At 38.6% G+C, this 17,125-nt stretch overlaps 1 protein-coding gene and 1 non-coding gene across 2 annotated transcripts in view; one reads left to right on the top strand and one right to left on the bottom strand.

Moving 5' to 3' along the window:
- PDE6D (phosphodiesterase 6D) overlaps positions 1-17,125 on the top strand; it is a 53,975-nt gene that overhangs the window by 17,505 nt on the left and 19,345 nt on the right. The gene's annotated exons all lie outside the window — the stretch shown is intronic.
- Positions 3,549-3,621, bottom strand: TRNAK-UUU (transfer RNA lysine (anticodon UUU)). The gene has a single exon. It is a non-coding gene; the product is annotated as a tRNA-Lys (tRNA).

Below are 17,125 nucleotides of genomic sequence, written 5' to 3'. Positions count from 1 at the left end.
CTGTCCATGAGATTCACCAGGCAAGAATACTGGGGTGGGTTGCCATTTCCTACTCCAGAGGATCTTCCCAACCTAAGGATCAAACCCCTTTCTCTTAGATCTCCTGCATTGTCAGGCAGATTCTTTACCACTAGTGCCACCTGGGAAGCCCCAAGAAGCTTCATAAGACCCCATGTTTGAGCATCTCAGTGTTCTTTCTGCACACAGTGAGAAGCATGTGGGCAAATAGTCCACTGTTTGTTGTTGGTTCCTTAAGTGCTGCCAGGAGAGACTTATACTCCTGGGGTCTCTTCTTAGGTCCCAGGAGTGGGTTGATAGAGGATGGTTAGTAATCTGTACCAACTTCAGTTTATTAGCTGTACTGCTTCCCAAACATGTTTTGGCAGTGAAATATTCTACAGATCTCCTTGTAGTGTTTCTCCATCCATTGCCAGCATAGCAGCCAAGGATTTTATTTTTCCCATAACAACTTTTAGACAGTTGATGGTTTTTTTTTTCCTTACACTGCCCACCTTTCTTGTCTTCATTCTCTCTTGTCCTTCTTTGTGCACATGAACTATATAAGCTCTAGTGACTGTTTTCCCCTGAAAAATGTAGTTATTCCATACGTTCGCTTCCCTAAAATCTTATTTTTTAGAAACATCTTTTAACTCCCCGTATCAGTTCTTTGTCCATCCGTGGTAGACTGCCCTCCCTGCCTGGTGGCATAGAGCGTGGGCTTCAGTGGCTGTAAATTGTTTTTTTCCATTTAAGAGTTTTCCTTCCCAGAACGCTGTAGCTACTCAGACCATGGCCCTTGAGCCAATGCTGAATCTCAATTCCTACCCCAGACCTACTGAGCCAGAATCTAGATTTTGACAAGATTTCCACATGATTTATATGCACATGAAAGTTTAAGAAAGCACTGCTATAACTCACGTTTTACTCAAAGCAGGGAAAGCTGTCAAGTAGTGGTTCTCAACCCTGGTGTTCAGTGGAGTCACCTGGGGAACTCTGAGAAATACTAATGCCTAGGTCCCATCTCCAGAGATTCTGATTTAATTGGTCTGTGGGAGTGGTCCAGACATTGGGAATTTTAAATATTCCCCAAGGCGATTCTAATATGTAGCCAAGGTTGAAAACCACTCATGTGCATGAATCTTATAATTTACCTTAGTTTCCTAAAATGTCATTATATGTTAATCAGTGCAAGACTAATGACTAAGCAAAAGATTAAGTTTTTCACAATTACATTTATTGGGAGGACATATATATATATGATAGAAAAAATTGGAAATACCAACACAAATATTAAATGGTAATCTCTGGTTTATAGGAATACAGCTATTGTTTTTTGTCCTCTATTTTCCAAATTTTCTATAATAGACATGAATCCTTTTGGTAAAAAACCCTCATATATATATATATATATATATATATATATATATATGTACTTTTTAATAAATGTGATCACATAATATGTGTTTTGTAAACTTTTTAATTTTAAAATTTTATCTTTTTTCACACACCAATAAATAACATTTTCTCATACCATTAAATGTCATTTAAATAGGTTTTTATATTCTTTAAAGTGAATCTTGACCCAGGATTGTATTTTTACTTAAAAGATACGTTTATATACTGACTAGAATCTTTGAGAGACTAACTCCTAGAGAAACCTATAGTGTTTGGAAGCTTTCCCTGTCCACAGAAGGAACTGTGTTTAAATGAAGACATCAGAATTGCAGTGAGGTCAGGTTAGACCTTCCCAGAGGCTTTTGCAACTGTCATCAGTTGAGTACCAGCATTTTTTGAGCACTTGAACTTAACACAGAAAACTTGACTTTACCATCCCAGAAGATGCTGCCCCCTAGGAAATCCTTAATGATACTTGGATTGCAGCCTACATGTCCTGTTGAAGGGCATTATATTTCTGAATTTCCTCTGCAAATCCTTTTAGGTTTAGTTGGAATTGTGCTTCAAGACAATAAATGCCTTTCACAGTTTGAGTCTCCTCTGCATTACTGTGTACATTATGGTATGTAAAGCTAGAATATCCTTTGAGCAAAATCTTGAAAACATCAACAGTATATTATAGTGGGCCAGGCTGTGTTGTAATTAAAAAGATTCAAGTACCTCCTTTTTCCCAAACTTGGGAATAAATACTAGTCCTCCCCCAACTTCAAAAGAAAAAATAAGTTATCAGCCTATTCTTCTTGACTGTTCTATTCTTGACCGAGTCCAGTTGCACTATATGGGAAAGGAATAATTTTGCTGATAGTGTCTTTACAATTGGAAGAAAGGAGATACATTCTATAGTTGGGGAACCTTTTAAAAGATATACAGTAGCTGACTTTGTGGGAGAAAAATTCTGCTTTTACTCCATTTAACCTTTTCTCTACCAGAATCTATATATAAAAGGTTCAGAAATATACAGTCTTTAATTTCAGAGAAATAGGCTTAATGTTTTATTTGCCTATTTGTAGTTCTAACTGAGCTTTTAAACTTAGCTTTTCTTCTGAAGAGAAAAATTTCGAAACACTTCACAACCTAAAGACTTCAGGAGCTATACCTACTAAGATCATGAGGGAATTTATGTTCCTTTGAGTAGTATTTGATCTGAGTTTGTGCCTTAACCTGAGACAGTAGTGCTATCAACCTGGGCTATCTTGCCTGATTATGCAAATCAGGAAGAGAGGAGACACCTGGGTATGACACAGTACTGAAAGGTGATACAGGTCAGTGAGTGGCTCTTCAGCTTTAGAGGCATGTTTTAGTCACTGATACTTATCTCACAAGACCCGATCATAAGCAAGCCAAAGATGGTACTTTGTACAAGTCTTCATTATATATAGTTGTTCTCACATTGCATTGTAATTATTCTTTTACCTAATAGTTTTCCCTACCTGGAGGAGCACTCCAGAGAACATGCACACAGTCATGTCTTACTAATCACGGTGTGTGCTAGCCTAACATTCATAAATGTTCAGTAAAGTTAGACAAATGAAATGTCCAATTCAGCCATGTTGTAATACAGAACCCTCTGGCCATATTCAATTGATTTCTTTCTTTTTTCCCAACAATTATAGGTTGATCATTACTTAACACCAGTGTTTAACAACTGAATAGTAGATGATTGTTCTGGAGTTCTGGACATTCTGGAAGGAAAATAAAGGGGAAATGATTTAGGAAAACTTCTATCTAAAATTATGTCAAAATTGGGGATTAGCTTTTCAGACCATATTTATTTATGTTCAGACTGGTATTATGTTTTGGAGGACATATATATACTATACTGTCTGTCATTATAGTGCCTTAATTCTTAAATAAGATATGAAAACACAAGTTAAGGAAAGACAATTTCCTGATATAAGTATATTAAGTAAATTAAATGGTTGAGATACACATTTGACTTTTGGATGTGCAGCAAAGTTATTGCCCGAAAGCATTACTTTGACTTCTTAGCCATTAGTCAAACTCTGTAACAGTCAGCTTGGAATTTGTACATTTCTGAGTAATTGTTTTTGAAGGTTTTTTTTGGCTGCACTACACAGCTTATGGGATCTTAGCTTCCCAACGAGGGATTGAACCTAGGGCCACAGCAGTAAAAGTGCCAAGTCCTGACCACTGGACCACCAGGGAACTCCCCATGTAATTGTTTTTTGATTTTTTAAAAATAAAATATATGATTGAAATTAATATAGAATATATATTATACTGTATATTAAACTATGTTTCAATATGGACCAAACTGCTATTTAAAATTAGTTCTGAACACTTTTTGTAAGAGAAAATTCAACAAGAAAAAAATTATATTTATTACAAGAATATTGTATACAAAAGAGCAGTTTCTTTATAAACTTAGAAAGTGGCCTAGGTTCTAATCTGTCTATGCCTCTCACTAGGTGTGAGGCTTTAAATGTCTGTTAATGTTTCTGAGGCTATTTCTTCATCTTTAAAATGGGGGTGATACCTGCTTTGAGAGGATCAGCTGAGATAAAATGTGTAAAAGTGATTTATAAACTTCAAGGTTCTATGCAAATAAATGATGGATTTCATTGATGGCCTTAGTAAATCTGATAGCCTAATTCTGTATCTTTTTATTATTATTAGAGCAATGATTTAGAAAATATTAGGGTGGAAGGTGTGTTTGGCATGAGAAATAACTACTACTAAGCTCTTCCTTGGAGAAGGCAATGGCACCCCACTCCAGTACTCTTGCCTGGAAAATCCCATGGACGGAGGAGCCTGGTGGGCTACAGTCCATGGGGTCGCTAAGAGTCGGAGACAACTGAGCGACTTCACTTTGACTTTTCACGTTCATGCATTGGAGAAGGAAATGGCAACCGACTCCAGTATTCTTGCCTGGAGAATCCCAGGGATGGCAGAGCCTGGTGGGCTGCCATCTATGGGGTCGCACAACGACTGAAGCGACTTAGTAGTAGTAGTAGTAAGCTCTTCCTATATCTAAAGAGTCCATGCGCAGACCAGACCTTTTTTGTTATTTATTAATATCAAATAAAACTGCAAAAAAAAAAAGAGGGGGGAACAGTTTGTGTTAGACTCTCCCTCTTGTGTTTTCTAAATTTTTTCTAGTTTTATTGAGATAGAATTGACATATAATATGTTTTTTAAATTGAAATATAGTTGATTTGCAAAGTTGTATTAATTTCAGGTGTATAGCCAAGTTGTTCAGAGATACAGTTCAGTTCATTCACTCAGTCGTGTCCGACTCTTTGCGAGAGATATTCAGAGATAGATATTCTTTTTCAGATTCTTTCTCATTATAGGTTATTACCAGATATTGAATATAGTTCCCTATGCTATACAGTAGGTCTTTGTTTATCTTTTTTATATATGAAATAAAGTGTTAGTCACTCAGTTGTGCCCAACTCTTTTCTACCCCATGGACTTTAGCCTGCCAGGCTCCTCTGTCCATATAATCATATGAATGATTTCCCAGGCAAGAATACTGGAGGAGGTTGCCATGCCCTCCTCCAGGTATCTTCCCACCAGGGATCAAACTGGAGTCTCCTGCATTGCAGGCAGATTCTGTACCATCTGAGGTACCAGGGAAGCCCAGGGATTAACATATACACACTACTATATAATGTGGCTCAGACGGCTGAGGTCTCTGGGGTCTCAAAGACTTTCACTTTTCATATATTATCCCAAACTTCCAGTTTATCCCTCCCCCGCCACAGTGTGTATTTTAAAAATTTGTTTTTCAGAATAGATCCAGACCAAGGATGCTTTTACTTTCTTTCTAGTCCTACAGCTTTCCTTTTCTCATACTTACCAAGTGTTTTTATGCTTCTTTTGTGGATTTTTGTTTTTGAAACATTTCCTGAGCTTTTCATTAATTTTGAAGCCTTTTTCTTGATATCCTTGTAATTCTTTTTATTTATTTTCCTAGTGTGGTAATTTTTTAATATAAATTTATTTACCTGTAATTCTTTTTAAAATACACATTTAACAGCTTTATTGAGATACAATTTGCCCATTTATAATGTACAGTTCAGTGGGTTTTATTCTATTCACAATGTTATGCAGCCATCAATAGTCACTTTGGGAACATTTCATCACCTTTTTAAAAGAAACCCTGTTTCTCTAGCAGTCATTCTTCATTTCCTCCACCCTCCCATCCTAGCTGTGCTGCTGCTGCTGCTGCTAAGTCGCTTCAGTCGTGGCCGACTCTGTGCAACCCCAGAGACAGCAGCCCACCAGGCTCCCCCGTCCCTGGGATTCTCCAGGCAAGAACACTGGATTGGGTTGCCATTTCCTTCTCCAATGCTTGAAAGTGAAAAGTGAAAGTGAAGTTGCTCAGTCGTGTCTGACTCCTAGTGACCCCATGGACTGCAGCCTACCAGGCTCCTCCGTCCATGGGATTTGCCAGGCAAGAGTACTGGAGTGGGGTGCCATTGCCTTCTCCCATCCTAGCTGTAGGAAACCACTAATCTACCTTCTGCTTCTATAGATTTCACTATTCTGGATATTTCATATAAATGGAATCAAGGAATTTGGGGGCTTTTGTGACTGATTTCTTTCACTTAATGTTTTCAAGGTTCATCCATGCTATAGCATATATTAGTGTCTAATTCCATTTCAATTCCAGATAATAGTCCATAGTGTGGATGTACCACAATTTATTTATCCATTCATCAGTTGATGAACATTTGGGTTGTCTTCACTTTTTTTTTGGTTATTAAGACTAATATTGCTATCAACATTCATGTACAAGTTTTTGTGTGAACATTATGTTTTCATTTCTCTTGGGCATATACCTAGGAGCAGAATAGCTGGGCTATAAGGTAACTCTGTTTGACCTTCTGAGGAACTGCCAGGCTCTTTCAAAAGTTGCACCATTTTACATTTCCACCAGCAGTGTATGAGGGTTCTAGTTTCTCTACATGGTTTTGAACACATGTCTTCCTACTAATAGTCGTCCTAGAGGGTGTAAAGTAATATCTCAGTGTGGTTTTAATCTGCATTCCCTGGTGACTCATGATGTTGAGCATCTTTTCATGTGCTTTTGACCATTTTTGTATCTTCTTTGGAGAAATGTCTATTCAGATTCTTGCCCATTTTTCAGTTGGGTTATTTGTCTTATTGACTTATAAGAGTTCTTTATATATTCTGGATACAATTTGCTCCTCAGCTCCGTGATCTGCAAATATTTTCTCCCACTATGTGGGTTGTTTTTCCATTTTCTTAATGGTGTCCTTTGGAGCATAGGAGTTTTTAACTTTGATGAAATCCAGTTTATTTCTTTTTTTTTCTTTTGTTATCGTGTTTTTCTAGTCTGTCATATCTAAGAAGGATTTTAACTAACCCAGGGTCACAAAGAGTTATTCCTGTATTGCTCCTAAGAGTTTTGTAATTTTAGCTCTTACATGTGGACCTATGATCCACTTTAAGTTAATTTTTCTGTATGATGTGAATGTTGGGGGTCCAGCTTTATTTTTTTGCATGTAGATAGCCCATTGTCCCAGCACCATCTGTTGAAAAAACTATTCTTTCTCCCACTGAATTGTCTTGGCAGCCTTGTCAGACATCAAGTGACCATAAATGTGAGGTTTATTTATGGACTCTCAGTTCTTCCATTGATCTATATGTCTGTCCTTATGCCAGTACCACACCATCTGATTACTGTAGCTTCATAGCAAGTTTTGAAATCAGGAAGTGTGATTTGGCCAACTTTGTTTTCTCTCTCAAGGTTGTTTGAATTCTCTGAGTCCCTTGATTTCCATATGAATTTTAGGATCATTTTGTCAATTTCAGCCAAAAAATAGCCACTGGGATTTTATTAAGTTGAATTTGTAGAGCAGTTTGGGAAATATCACCATCTTAATCCCTCCAGTCCTCATAATTCTCTTCCGACATGTAGGAGAGAAGCATTGTAAAGAAAAAAGTTCTTTGCCCTCTTTCCACAAGTAAAGACCCTCTGAGCAGAATTTGATAAGTGGGTGAATGAAGGGAGAAAACTTAAAACTCCTGTTGGTCATCCACCAATCTCAGTCCCCCAACTCAGGAAGTTACCAACACTGAGCCTTAGAGAATCCATGCCCAGGGTGTCTGTCCAGAGGCTGGCAGTGGGCAGCTCCCCTACTGATAGGAATGTATATCTACTCCTTCTGGCCTCTAAAGTACCCTTGGTAGTTAAGAAACAGTAGAGCGGGGGAGACATGTTTATTTCTTAAGTAGATGAACTTGTTTTGTTTTATGGCTGTTGGTTTCTTTTGTTTGCTTGTTTTAAAGAAGTTCTTTAACCTTTATCAGGCAAAACAGTTTGAGAGTTAGCAAGATAAAACTTGCAGGTTTCACACAGAGGCAGTGCTTTCTCATGGTCTGGAAACTGTAGGCTCCTAAAGAGGCCTAATGTGTGATGATTCTACTGGCAATCAGTTTGTAAACATAATTACCATGTCAGTTAATACAGTGGTTCATTTTTATGTTCGTACAGTTCTTACCAAACAAATCTAGTTGTATGTACTGGCACTCTCATGTAATAGATCAGAATAAATAATACACAGTTGTGGGATCTGTCCTTCTTTTGTCCTTTTGTCTTTCTGACTCTTTAAGACTCACACTCTTTTAAATGTTGCCTTTGGGAAAGGTTGGCCTCTTCTGTTCTCAGAAGGCTTGGTTCTTTCTATTAAGAGTCTCTCTTTCTCCTCAGAAAGACAGGGTGCTTCTCTTTGATGGAAACCTGGTTTTTGTTCTGATGCCTTATGGCATGATTTCTCACGCCAGAAATGATCTTCCTCTCTTCTTATAACAAAACATGGGGCTTCTAGTGTGCTTTCTTTCTTAAAGTCAAAGGGTCAGAGCAGTCGCTGGAGGAAAGCGCAGGCTCTGGCTGTTTGGGGAGCGAAGCTGAAGCCAGATCTGGTGACGGTGCTCAGTTCTCCCTGGGAGGAAATCTCCTGGTGAGGGAAGACCAGACCTGACTCATTAGGACTGTCCCGAGATCATTCATGGAAATCGCAGACAGTTTTCAACCTTAAAAATAGATCAATCAAAAGAAAATCACCTGCTTCTTCCTTCCAGCTGTTTAATATTAGGTTTGGTTTTTAATATCTCCGAACTTTTTCCCATCCAGAAAGTGAAGTGATGGAAGTAACAGTACCTAACCCATGTGGTTTTGTGTACGTAAAGCACCTAACACAGGGCTTTACGTCCAGTGTTAATGAGTATAAAACATCTAAATGTAAGAGAGAAAATAGCAGTGCACACAAGCACCAAATCGTAAGAAAAACTTTATACTCAGAGAAAATAAATGTATTTTGGACAGTAATAATGAGTACTATCTAGTGAGCTTCCAGGCATTACTACTGATCTCCTGTGCTCCAGGCAGTGTTAGTTTTACATACATCAGTTCTCATTGAATCTTCACAAAAATCATACAAATATTTATTACATTTTGGAGTTGAGGCAAACTAAGCCTTAAGGAAACCGCTTCCCTGGTGGCTCTGACGGTAAAGAATCTGTCTGCAATGACAGAGACCTGAGTTCAGTCCCTGGGTCAGGAAGATCCCTTGGAGAAGGAAATGGCAGCCCACTCCAGTATTCTTGCCTGGAAAATCCCGTGGACAGAGAACACTGGTGGGCTACAGTCCATGGGGTCACAAAGAGTTGGACATGACTGAAGCAACTTAGCATGCAAACATAAAGAAAGTGACCCCAAGGTCACAAAACTATTAAATAATGGTGCCATGATTATCACCGGGTCTGTGAGACTCCACTCTTGTGCTTTAAGCACATTGTATACTCGTGGGAGAAGAGGGGATGAAACTGAATATGAAAGAATGCTAGATCATGGAGAAGTAAAAAGGAAAGGGTCTTTCGAGTGTGAAATCAGACTTAGGAAAAACATAAAAAGGGTTTTGGGGGGATGGTGGCACATACAGGGACAGGTCTGTGATGGAACCAATTTGGCTGGAGCAGGTGTTTTTGAAGTGAACCTGAGACTCCTCGTGGTGTGTCTATGCTTGACCCAGTGACAGCAGAAAGCACTGAGAGGTTTATGAGCAAGAAGGAGACAAGATCGAAGTGATATTTTAGAAACAATAGTCTGGCAGTAGTGTGCAGATTGGATAGAGGGGGAAAAAGGTGAAACTGCATTTTAATGGAAGAAAATAGCAGAACTTGGTGACTGACTGAAAAGGAAGGTCAAGAGAGGTCAGGAAGGTCAATGCCCAAAGAAACAAAGCCCTTGGGCAAGTTTAGTACCAAAATAATTTTGTCAAAAGTTGGAAACCTTGAGAACAGGCTATAAATGACTCCATAAACTTCCTGTACCCTCCCAAAGCGCAGGCTCCTCCAGACACCAGTCCATTCTGGTGGTCTCACCCTCTTGCCTCTTATTCCACCCAATTCTCCCCAACACCACCCCATCAGAAAACCCTTTTCTGCTCTAAACACGGTCTCCTCCCTCCAGGAACACTTCCTGGAGCCCTCCCCTTCCCTGAAACCTGATCCTCCCTCAAGGAGGCACCTCTCCCTTGGGGTCCCAGGGAGGCAGCTCTTTCTCTCTCCTTCTGTGAGGGCCAGGCTGGGCTGGGGGAGTGTGACAGGTGAAAACTTGCATTTCCTGCATAATTTTGCTTACTGTTCTTTTGAGCCATTTTGTCTTTTTCTCATGTAAGTGCTCCTTCTGTGGTAAAGACATTGTCCCTTTGCCTGTCATATTTTTCTAGTTTTTCATTTGAGTTAACTTTGTTTGATGATTTTGAGGTATAAAGTGTTCTATGGTTTGACTTTTGAGATACTTCTTAAATTAAGTAATAGGGATACATTCTTCTTGTAAAAACTTAAAATAGTTTGAAAAACCTAGTCTGCTTCAATCTCTGTCCCCAGAGCACTCTGTCTAGTACTCTCCCCCTCCTGCTGAAACCACTTGGGTTTTAAACTGTTTTTCTGGAATTTATACACACTTCATTTTTTATGTTTTTTTTCTTTTGCATTTCTTTTTAGAGAGGCCTTCTTTATCCTTAGGTTACATATTCATCTGTATTTTTTTATATGTAATTCTTGAGACCAATTGCAGTATTTTATAGTAAACAATATGAGATAATCAACCATTTTTCTTCAGTGATTTGGGATTTAGCATATGGTGTAGAATGAAGCAGGGCTTCCCTGGTGGCTCAGATAGTAAATTTGCCTACAATACAGGAGACCCGGGTTCGATCCTGGGGTTGAGAAGGTCTGCTGGAGAAGGAAATAGCAACCCACTCCAGTATTATTGCCTGGGAAATCCCATGGACAGAGGAACCTGATGGACTACAGTCCATGGGGTTGCAAAGAGTCAGGCATGACTGAGCATGCTCATAGAGTCTTAAATGTCTTAAAAACTAGTACTAGTGTAATATACATATGGGTGTCTGGGTTTTTTTATTTTCAAATTCCATTTTGGAATAGTTTTAGGCCACAATAAGTTGTGAAAATAGAAAGTGAGTTCTCATGTACCTTTCATCCAATGTCCCTCAATGATAACATCTTACATAGCTATACTACATTATCAAAACTGGGAAAGGGGCATTGGTACAGTACCATTAACTACTGTTTTTCCAGGGTCAAATACCTTCTAGGATTACCCTGAGAGTCCACTTGGTGAATAACCATGCAAAACAGTCGTGGAAGTAGTTGCTTTTCAGCTATCTTATTTACAGTCAGACTCTACAATGTGTATTAAAAGAATTAAGAAGTGGAGTAAAGAAACCAAGGATATCAACGAAGGTAGCAGACATTCTGGTCAAAGCCAGCTCTATACAATTTCCTTTTTTCCCTTCCTCTGACAGAGTTTTCCATGTTCCCCAAGTAGCCAACCAAACATTTCATAGAATAGCAGATTTCTTGTCCTGTTTAGTAACAATACATCTGTCTCCAGCTTTACTGTGTTTCCAGGCGAGGAGCCAGGAGTCAGGTTCATCAGGGCAGCAGAGGGAATCCATAACCTCTGCTGTTGTTACAAGTTAGAAGCAAACCCTGTTGCCCTCCCCTGTGGCTTCTGACTGAGACAAAGCAAAATAATGTGACAGGGGCGAATTGACAGCAGCCACCTCTGCCAGCAAACGCTAATACAGGCGAGAATTTCAGGTTACCTTGGTTGAGTAAACTTAGTGCTGCCCTGGACGTTGTTTCTCATGCAGATAATTTGGTCTTGGCACTTGCTTGAGGTCATATTGAAAGAAAATGAAAGTATTAGTCGCTTAGTCATGTATGATTCTTTGCACCATGAACTGTATCTCACCAGGCTCCTCTGTCCCTGGGATTCTCCAGGCCAGAATACTGGAGTGGGTTGCCATTCCCTTCTCCAGGGGATCTTCCCAACCCAGGGACAGAACCCAGGTTTCCCACACTGCAGGCAGATTCTTTACCACCTGAGCCACCAGGGAAGCCTAGCTATGCTTATTATACGGTGCCATTGATGTGATAATGATGCACTTCAAGTTCTTAGGCTTAGGAAAAAAAAAGAAAAAAATGTAACTTTATGAAGACATCAAAGATATCTTTTTCTAAGAGAGAGGCCTTGTGTGGTAGGGAAAGATATATTACAGTGGTGTGACAAATTAAGTTCTGGCTTTTTAGGGGGTTCAGATCTGAAATATGATTATATCTAACTGGGGTATAATCTTCAGAAGTTGTTAACTAACATGACTGGCATTTTTTCCTATCACAATGAAGACTTACCATGGATGTGCCCTGCCTGAAGAAATCACAGTAAACAGAAATTCGCGTTTAGAGATTTGCTGCTGCTGCTGCTGCTGCTGCTGCTAAATCACTTCAGTCGTGTCCAACTCTGCGACCCCATAGACGGCAGCACACCAGGCTCCCCCGTCCCTGGGATTCTCCAGGCAAGACCACTGGAGTGGGTTGCCATTTCCTTCTCCAGTGCATGAAAGTGAAAAGTGAAAGTGAAGTTGCTCAGTCGTGTCCGACTCTTAGCGACCCCATGCCTAGTTAATCTCAAATCAGGGCTTTAAACATTAATTTACAGAAAATTTTCTCCATTTATGAGGTAACTTATTTGGTACTTTTAAAACAATAAATTCCTGCAGAGCGATTTAAACCATGTAATTTACAAAAACAAACAAACAAAAGCCACACTTCATTTTCACACAACTGTTCTAAACTGCTAACATTAAATTCACCTGCATAAAAAAGCAGGGGCACTCTCCCCCTCTCTCACTCCCTCTCCCATTTTTCTTTCCCCCTTCTCCCCCCTTCCCTCCCTCCCCTCCTCTCTCTTTCCCTCCCCCTCTCCATATCTATCTATATCTCTGTCTCTCTTCTCTCCCTCTTTTCTCTCTCAATCTCTCTCTCCTGTTATATGAAGGAATATCACAGGATCTTAAATATGGTACCTCATTCTAGTTAAATGTGTGCATTCAAATGACCTGCAGGCAGACGTTTATTTTTACAAACTAACAAATCTCTAAAAATAGTATGAAAATATAAAGAATACTCTTCTATTTGTAATGATAATAGTCCATTTAAAAATTATCCCTTTCTCTTTGGTCAAATTTCAAGCTAACAGAGCTAGTGATTTTTGTTTTCTCTGGCATAGTTTAGGAATGTGCCCCTGTTTTGATTTTGGTAGCATCTGCAAGAGACTACATTTTCGAAAGTTTATAATTCTTAACTATAATTAAAATGGAAGAAAAGGATTATGTCTAGAAATTGATTACTTTTAGGAAGACTGGAAATGAGAACCAAGTCCTCAGTAAACAAGAACTGTACAATAACCTTAAGATACTTGTTAATAGTGAAGTGAAAGTCACTCAGATGGAATTCTCCAGGCCAGAATACTGGAGTGGGTAGCCTTTCCCTTCTCCAGGGTATCTTCTCAACCTAGGGACTGAACCCAGGTCTCCTGCATTGCAGCTGAGCCACCAGGGAAGAATAAGTGTCATGAAAAAAATGTACTTTACAAAGTGGAATAAAAATAAAATACTAATTAAGAAATTAATCCCTTTTTTGCCTTAATTCAAGCCTTATCCTAAAAGAAAAATCCTTTCTAAGAAAACATACTCTATGAAAACTAATGTTGACTATCCTTATACAGAGTACCCTAGATTAATAATTTGGAAGCAAATTCTTGTTCATTCTACTTAGCCCTATTACCCCACCCAACCCCCCCCCTTTTTTTTTTTTGCTAATTAACTTTTGGCACACTGGAAAGTTACTGATTGAAGTGATGCAAAAGCCAGGATAGCCCAAGGTTTCCCTGTTTTTTGCTATCAGTTCAATGAGTGGGAATACCTCTGCCCTCAGTAAGTCCATAAACCAAATTAGGGAAACAGTAACTAGTACACAAAACAGCTGCTAAAAGCCTGTGAGTGTTCAGAATAAAAGGAATAATGAGGAGCAAGTACTAGAAAATCAGACAGAGGAGGACAAAAATAGGCACTCAGGAGAGCCATTTGGCAAGCAGAGGCTCATTTTTAAATCTTGATTCATTCAGAGATGTTTGATTATAGTGTCTGTCTTAGCCAGGAGATAGAAACATGTGACACGATTATTCTGCCCCTTTTTTTAAAGAAGCCTGCACACCACTGCCTTTATAAAGACAGTGACTCCAGAACTGACCGGGGCAGAACCTGCTGCAAAGGTTAATCTGATCAAATTCAATAGATCCTCCTGGAATATCCTCTCCCTCCGCAGAAGTTACCATATAGTAGAGAAGTGAGGGAGCCAGGGCCAAGTCTTCACTACTGAGAAAAGCTTCCAGAGAAAGAAATTCAGGTGACCTAGGGTATGAAAAATTAGGCCTCTTCTTTGGTGAAGAATTAGGAAGTGATTCTTATTGAAGTTATCTGTGCTTTTGTTTTTAAGTAATATACAGATTAAAATGTTTTCAAATAGTATAAAAGGTTATACAGTGAAAACTAAAACTTTTGCAGTTTAAAAGCTGAACTATGTTTTCTTAAAGAAAATCAGATGGAGGAATACATTACGTATTAAAAGAAATAGCCTCTAGAAGATCTAAACGGGAGGAATAAGACAATGACAGAAGAAATGAGGATTTCTGGCAGTTTGCAGTTTTGGTCAGAGAAGGAAGAGACTTCTGTAAAGGCTTCTGGATTTTTCATCATATTATACCTTTCCCAATCCTACATTATAAAAACAATCCCCATATTTCCCTTTGTACTTTTCTCCTTCCTTTCTTTCTTTTTTAACTTTGATCTGTCTGAAGTACATTTTAATAGAAGGAGTTGAGGCAGAGATTTAATTTTTCTATATGACCACCCTTTTGTCCTAACACTATTTATTCAATATCCCATCCTTTTTTTGCCACTGATTTTAAATGTTTCTGTTAATATGTTCAATTCAGTTCAGTTGCTCAGTCATGTCCGACTCTTTGTGACCCCATGGACTGCAACACGCCAGGCTTCTCTGTCCATCACCAACCCTTGGAGTTTGTGCAAACTCATGTCCATCAAGTCAATGATGCCATCCAACCATCTCATCGTTTGTCGTCCCCTTCTCCTCCTGCCTTCAGTCTTTCCCAGCATCAGGGTCTTTTCAAATGAGTCAGCTCTTCGTATCAGGTGGCCAGAGTATTGGAGTTTCAGCTTCAACATCAGTCCTTCCAATGAATATTCCGAACTGATTTCCTTTAGGATGGCCTGGTTGGATCTCTTTGCAGTCCAAGGAACTCTCAAGAGTCTTCTCCAACTCCACAGTTCAAAAGCATCAATTCTTTGGCGCTCAGCTTTCTTTATAGTCCAACTCTCACATCCATACATGACTATTGGAAAAACCATATCTTTTTTCTGAACGAACCTTTGTTGGCAAAGTAATGTCTCTGCTTTTTAATATGCTGTCTAGGTTTGTCATAGCTTTTCTTCCAAGGAGCAAGCATCTTTTAATATCATGGCTGCAGTCACCATCTGCAGTGATTTTGGAGCCCCCCAAAATAAAGTCTGTCACTGTTTCCATTGTCTCCCCATCTATTTGCCATGAAGTGATGGGACCAGATGCCATGATCTTAGTTTTCTGAATGTTGAGTTTTAAGCCAGCTTTTTTACTCTCCTCTTTCATTTTTACCAAGAGATTCTTTAGTTCTTCACTTTCTGCCCTAAGTGTGGTGTCATCTGCATATCTGAGGTTATTGATATTTATCCTGGCAATCTTGATTCCAGCTTGTGATTCATCCAGCCCAGCATTTCTCGTGATGTACTCTGCATGTAAGTTAAATAAACAAGGTGACAATATGCCTGGTGGGCTGCCGTCTGTGGGGTTGCCCAGAGTTGGACACGACTGAAGTGACTTAGCAAACAGCCTTGACATACTCCTTTCCCAATTTGGAACCAGTCTGTTGTTCCATGTCCAGTTCTAATTGTTGCTTCTTGACCTGCATACAGATTTCTCAGGAGGCAGATCAGGTGGTCCGGTATTCCCATCTGTTTAAGAATTTTCCCATCTCTTTAAAAATTCTCTTTAAGAATTTTAATATGTACTGAATTCCATGTGATTTTTTTCTCTTCCACTGGTCTGTCTAGTCATATTCAACACTATTTTAGTTGTTATAACTTTATAAGTTTTAATATCTGTAAGGATATATTTCTTGTTATTCTTCAGGATTTTCCTGATGATTCTCATACTTTTCGTATGGATTTTAAGATCAGTTTTCGAGTTTTTTAAAAATCCTATAGTTTACATTTATTTGAATTGCATTAAATTTACGGATGAATCTATGGCATTAATTTTTTCCATCCAAAATTAGGGTATGCTTTTCCATTTATTTAATATTTCTTTTGTGTCCCTCAGTAGCATTTAGAGTTTTTTTCTGATAGAGCTTGAGTCAAGCAGCCTTACTTTTATTGTTTGTTATTTACAGTAACTTTTCTTTTGATTCTTTTCAGTTTTCCAGATATATAATGATATCACTGGCCCATAACGATTATTTTATTTTCTCTTTTCCAATTTTTATATTTCCTGTTTCTTTCTCTTATAATTGTGTTGTCTAGTACCTCCAGAATAAAGTAAATAATAGTGGTGCTAGAAGATGTCTCTGCCCTACTTCTGACTTTAAAGGGAATGTTTCTAGTGTTTACCCAGTAAGTGTGAATCATGGCTTGTTTTACATAAACATCTTTATTTCTCCTTACTCAGCATTTTTTTGGGGAATGGGGTAAAGTAGAAAAGGGTAGCTTTGTTGCTTTGCCAAGCAAAGGGAGCCACAGTGGGCTGATAGCCTCAAAGTAAGTGTCCCTTACTTAACGTTTCTTTTTTTTTTTAAAGGGGAAATAATCTTTAATTTGTAAATCTCTTACGTGAGTTGAGAATAAAAAAGAACCAACAATTTCTAAAAGTGAAATAGATAATATTGGCATATTTAAAGTTTACTGAGTGGAACTTCTTTTTTTTTTTTTATTGGAGTATAGTTGATTTGCTTACTGAGTGGAACTTTTTTTTTTTAAGTGGAGTATAGTTGATTTGCAATGTTGTATTAGTTTCTGCTGTACAGCAAAATGAATCAGTTATACATATTCATATATCCACTCCTTTTTATTTTTTTATTTTAGGTTTTTTCTTTTTGGCCACACCGCACAGCTTTTGGGATCTCGGTTCCCCAGTCAGGAATTGAACCTGGGCCACAGATGTGAAAGCCTGGAATCCTAACCACTAGGCAACGAGG

This window comes from Capricornis sumatraensis, chromosome 3 (assembly GCF_032405125.1).
Source record: "Capricornis sumatraensis isolate serow.1 chromosome 3, serow.2, whole genome shotgun sequence".
NCBI classification, from domain to species: domain Eukaryota; kingdom Metazoa; phylum Chordata; class Mammalia; order Artiodactyla; family Bovidae; genus Capricornis; species Capricornis sumatraensis.
The sequence above is the reverse complement of the archived record's forward strand: the minus strand, read 5'-3'. Positions and strand labels throughout refer to the sequence as shown.